This window comes from Macrotis lagotis, chromosome 4 (genome assembly GCF_037893015.1).
Source record: "Macrotis lagotis isolate mMagLag1 chromosome 4, bilby.v1.9.chrom.fasta, whole genome shotgun sequence".
NCBI classification, from domain to species: domain Eukaryota; kingdom Metazoa; phylum Chordata; class Mammalia; order Peramelemorphia; family Peramelidae; genus Macrotis; species Macrotis lagotis.
Window position 1 is genome coordinate 68,106,608 of NC_133661.1, and position 5,915 is coordinate 68,112,522.

The 5,915-nt window shown below is 33.2% G+C and overlaps 1 pseudogene; it reads right to left on the minus strand.

The window, feature by feature from the left end:
- Positions 1-1,199: 1,199 nt before the first annotated feature.
- Positions 1,200-1,809, minus strand: LOC141519898 (large ribosomal subunit protein uL22m pseudogene; annotated as a pseudogene).
- Positions 1,810-5,915: the final 4,106 nt, after the last annotated feature.

The following is a 5,915-nucleotide window of genomic DNA, read 5'->3' on the forward strand; positions in this document are numbered from 1 at the left end:
GTACTTCTAGCAGGTAACATTAAAAAGTATAATTTGATGAAAGGGATGTAAATACAAGAAGGTTAAAACAATAATAAAAAAAGGAGAAGGCTAGGTAGTGAATAAATAGCACCAGATGAAGAACCACAAAAACTTATTACAGTAGAGGGAAAGGAGGGTATGACTACTGTGCAAATCCTATTCAATGGATTTGACTCAGAGAGGGCATAAACCACTTTGGTTTAAAAATCTATCCTTCTCTACAGAAAAATCAGGGGTGGGGAAGAATATAAATGAAAATTAAACTGAAAGTTAAAATTAAATGTCAAGTTAAAGATGAAAGGGAATAAAACTTTGGTGAGGAGGAATAAAAAGAAAGGAAAGAAGAAAAGTATAAATGAGAAAAAAGTAGTATGAAGGGAAATACAGAATTAGTAATTTTACCTTTAAATGTGATGAACTCTCCCATAAAATGGGAACAGATAGCAAAATGAATTAAAAACTAGAATCCTATAATATGTTGTTTAAAAGAAACATAGTTGAAGCAGAAATATCCACACAGGGTAAAGTTAAAAAGATTGGAGCAAAATATATGCTTCAGCCAATGTAAAAAAATCTGATGTCAGGCAAGACAATAGCAAAAGGGGTGGCTAGGTGGCCCAGTGTAATAGAGCACAGGCCCTGGAGTCAGGAGTACCTGAGTTCAAATCTAGTCTCAGACACTTAATAATTACCCAGCTGTGGGTCCTTGGGCAAGCCACTCAACCCCAATTGCCTTGCAAAAAAAAATTGATCTAATTAATAAAACTGTTCTTATGAAAAAAAATACAATAGGTAAGCCTTTAAATAATCTGATTATAAAAAAGAAAGAAGAAAACTAAATTACCCGTATCAAAAGGGTGAACTAATCACAAATGAGGGGGAAATTAGAGAGATAATACAGTTATTTTGCTAAACTGTATGCCAAAAAATTTGATAACCAGAGTAAAATGGATGAATATTTATAAAAAATGAAGACTACCCAGATTAACACAAAAGGAAATAAAATACTTGAATAACCCCATTTCAGAAACATAATTTGAAAAGTTTACAAGACTGGATGGATTTAAAAGTATGTTCTACCAAACACTTAAAGAAAAATTAATTACAATGCTATGTACATTTTTTTTGTCTTTTTTTGACAAAAAGGAGGAAAGTATACACAATTGCGTTTGATTTCATCACAATGAATGAATGATGATTCGATTCCAAAGCTCCTGAACATGCTCCTTAGAATGAACATAGCTCATCTTTGGCTGATCAGGATGAGGAGGGGGCTCCTTCTACCAGTTTCACAAAGTAATGGCAATAAACCTTCTCCATAATGCTGTGGAAACCTTGGCCATGATAGCAAATGCATTTCAGGCAAAGGCCTCGTCCAGAGGTGGATTTAGAATCAGATCTGAACTCTACATTGTGGTGTCTCACTGCCATGTCTTGTGCCTCTAAAAGTACCTCTTTGTCACTGAACTCCATTTGAGCCAAGGCCTAGCCAATGGACATTCCTCTTATCAATTTTGCTAAGTCCCACATTTTGTCTTTGCTCTATTTTATTTGTCTTCGACAGTGATATATTTCTGCAGGTCTCTGAGGCTCTCCTGGAAGCTGAGGAGGATAAATTATTTTATTTTTCTTCTCTCATTTTCTTGAGATATCAAGGGAAGCACTTGTGTGAACATGTGACAAAATCAAAACATTTTGTGATGAGAGTAAGCCCAAACCATACACCCCTCGGCTCCTCAGACTCTGCAGCCAAACCACACCTAAGTCTCTCAACAAGATAGCCACCATCTTTATGCTTTTTCATAAATTAATTTTAAAAATAGGAGGAGCTCTGCTAAATTTCTTTTCTGACAACAATGACACCTAAACCAGGAAAAACCAAAACAGAAAAAGAAAATTAGAGACCAACTTCCCTAATGGACATTGTTGCAAAAAACAAAATTTCAGCAAAGAGATTACAGCAAGTTATTGCTAGGACAAAATACCATTATTGGGTAGGATTTATACCAGGTAAGATAGTTCAATATTAGGTAAACACTCAGCATAATTGAACATATCAATAACAAAACCAATAGAAAACTTATAGTTATCTTAATATATGCTAAAAAAATCTTTGACAAAATGCAACATTCATTCCTATTAAAACAGTAGAAATTATAGGGAATAAATGGAATTTTCCTTAAAATAAAGAGCAGTATCTAAAACAATAAACAAATATATGTAATTGGGATTACTTAGGAGCATTTCCAGTAAGATCAGGCATGAAACAAGGATGACCATTATCACCATATTATATACTATGAGAAATGTTAACTTTAGCAAAAAGAGAGGAAAAAGAAATTGATGAAATCAAAATTGGCAATGAGCAAGCAAAACTTTCACTCTTTGCAGATGATATAATGGTATACTTAGAGGACCCTAGAAAATCATCTAAAAACTACTTGAAACAATTAACTAATTCAGCAAAGTAACAAGATGTAAAATAAACCCTCATAAATGATCAGCATTTCTATATATGAACAAGAGAGCCAAAGAGCAAGAGATAGAAAAAGAAATTCTATTTAAAGTAACTGCAAACAACATTAAATACCTGGGAATCTACCTCCCAAGACAAACCCAGAAACTATGAATACAATTACAAACCATTTCTCATACAAATAAAGTCAAATCTAAACAAATAGGAAAATGTCAATAACTCATGGTTACTTCCAGTTAATATAATAAAAATTCTAGCCAAAAAATTATTTATTCACTGCTATACCAATCAAACTACTAAATAATTGTTTTATCAAGCTAGGAGAAATAATAGCCAAATTTATCTGAAGCATCACAAGGACAAGACTTTCTGGTAACTGATGAAAAAAAGTAAAGGAAGATGGCCTAATTCTCTCAGATGTACAATTATCCTATAAAGTTGCAGTCATAAAATCTGCCTGGTACTGGTTAAGAAACAGAGTAATGGAATCAGTGGATTAGGATAGGTTCAAAAGAAACAAAAGTAAATGACTACAGTAATCTACTGTTTGACAAACCACAAAGATATTAACTTCTAGGATACAAACTCACTATTTGACAAAAATTGTTGGGGAAAACTGGAAAATAGTATGGCAAAAACTAGGCATAGTGCACATACACACCCTATACCAACATAAACTCAAAATAAATATTGGATTTAGACATAAATGGTAATATCATAAGCCAATTAACTGTTCAAGAAAAATTCAACTTGTCAGATCTATGGAAAGGGGAGACTTTAATGACCAAACAAAAAAGAAAGCACATTATAGATTACAAATAGATGATTTTGATTATATTAAATTTCAAAAAGTTTTGCACTAATAAAACCAATGCTGCCAAAATTAGAAGAAAAGCACAAACCTGGGAAACAATTTTCACAGCTAGGGGTTCTGATAAAGGTCTCATTTCTAAAACATATAGAGAAGTACAGCAAATTTATAAAGTTACAAGTCATTCCCCAATTGATAAATGATCCAATGATATGAATGGACAATTTTCAAAGGAAGAAATTAAAGCTATATATAATATTATCAAAAATGCTCCAAATCATTATAGATTAGAGAAATCCAAATTAAAACAACTCTGGGGTACCTCCTCACACCTGTCAGATTGGCTAAGATGACAAAAAGAGAAAATGACCAATGTTGGAGAGGTTGTGGAAGGATTGGGACTTTAATGCATAACAATGCATTAGTAGATTTCATTCTGTGAGCAATATGGAACTATACCCAAAGAGCAATAAAATCAATCCTATCCTTTGACCCAGCAATACCAAGACTAGGCCTATTACCAGAAGAAATCATATAAAAGGGAAAAGTCCTACAAGTTCCAAAATATTCATAGAGGCTCTTTTACTTTCATCCTAATTCCATATACAGAAAATGACTAGACATAATGTTTAACAAGTGCTAAATGTTAAACATATATGTACAATATTCACCAGACTGTTTGCCACTGGGGCTTGGGACTGGGAAGGGCAAGTGGAAGGTAGGTATCTAAAAATATTCATATGCATGTGGATGATTGTTCAGAAACTTTCATTACATATAATTGGAATGAAATGGATGAACAAGTTATGCTATATGAATGTTATGGAATAGTATTATTTTATAAGAAACCACAAATGGTCAGACTCTAAAGAAACATGTAACAAATTACAGGAATTGATGTTGAGCAAAGGGAGCAGAACTGAAAGAGCAATGTACATATTAACTATATTGTGAGTTGATCACCCTTGATGGATGCAGCTGTTCTCAGCACTTAAAGAGTTAGGACAACCCCAGACACCTGCTATGGGCACCTGAAGAAAAACAAAGAAAAACAAAATAATAAATACCCTACAGAATCTGAATGAATTTCTCTTATGTTTTTCTTTCCTATCTCATGATTTTCTTTTCTTTTACCTTCATCTTAATTCCTCATACAGAAAATGACTAAATACAATGTTAAACAAATGCTAAATGTTAAAACACAAATGTGTATGTACAATTCACCAGACTATTTGCCACTGGTGGCTGGGCCTGGAAAGGGCAGGTGGAAGAAAATTATGTAACTTAAAAATATTCATATGCATGTGGATGATTGTTCTGAGACTTTAATAACATATAATTGGAAAAATAAAATAAAATATCAATTTATACAAAAACCTGTCAGTCAATTAAGAGGCTGTCTACCCCAAGTATGTGAAGATTTCCATGTTAGAATTGGTAGATGAGAACAACTTCTTCCAATGGCAGGTGATTTAAGTACTGTGGAATGCTTAGAGCTTGGTCAGACATGAAAAATGCTAAGGTCGTCCACAGAATTCCAGATGATCACCAGTCATCCTTATTTTTGTCCTGCTGCTGTGACTTCTGTGACTCAAGATGATAAAGTGATGACTGTGCAATTCTGCTACACTTAAATCTATATCTCCCACAAGTCAAAACATGAACTAAGGTAAAAAATAAAACATTCCATGACACTAGAGAGTTTAAACAATATGTTTTATAGAAGATATGATGAAGACAGCATATACATGCATATGTACAAAACAAACAAAAGATTTTAGTTTTAGGGAGGAGATTGCACTATTATTTAATTCTTCAGGGTAGATTTTGCTCAGATTTCTGAAGAAAACAGGGGTTTCTAAGAGGCAGAAGAAAGGTAAGAATAACATTCCATGGCTTGGGCATGAATGCATAGGGAAAGAAGAGATGGACTATAGATGAGAGAAAGACCAATTGAAAATCATTGTATAATGTATGTATATAGACTGCTCTTCTTTACCCATTCTCTGTGCAATATTATCTGGTTATGGGAGTACACCTGGGGCATGATCATTGCTCTCTGCCTTCTACCTTTCTCCTCTTTATTCTTTCATTTCTCAAAATGTCACAGGTCAACCTTTGAAATTCACATTCACAAAACACATAAGTTATTTCTAGTCCTATACTCTTTCAAGACAACTGCCAGAGGCAAGGTTCCAGCAAAATATCTCCAAGACAGTTTTCTTTCTATCTGTTGAACTTTTAATTATTTATATCCCTTAAAATAGACACACTTTCCTCTAATTATTCAAATGAGACAGAAAAGAGGAAAAGTTAAATATCTAAATGTGACTGTTGCTTCTTCACAAATTTGGAGTTCCTGAAAAGCATTAAAGATATTCTATATGAAGCTTAGATAGTAGCGCTTGCAGATGCTATATGATATACTATATAATGTTAACTTACAAACAATATGACATAATAAAGAAACTCTTCATTTTAAGGAAGATCTAGTTTATAGTTCATTTATTTTTGTTTTTATGGAGTAAAACAACAAGTAAGAGGAGGATCCATTTTGAAGACCTGCAACTGACACTGTATGACACTAAGCAGGCAACTCTTTAAGCC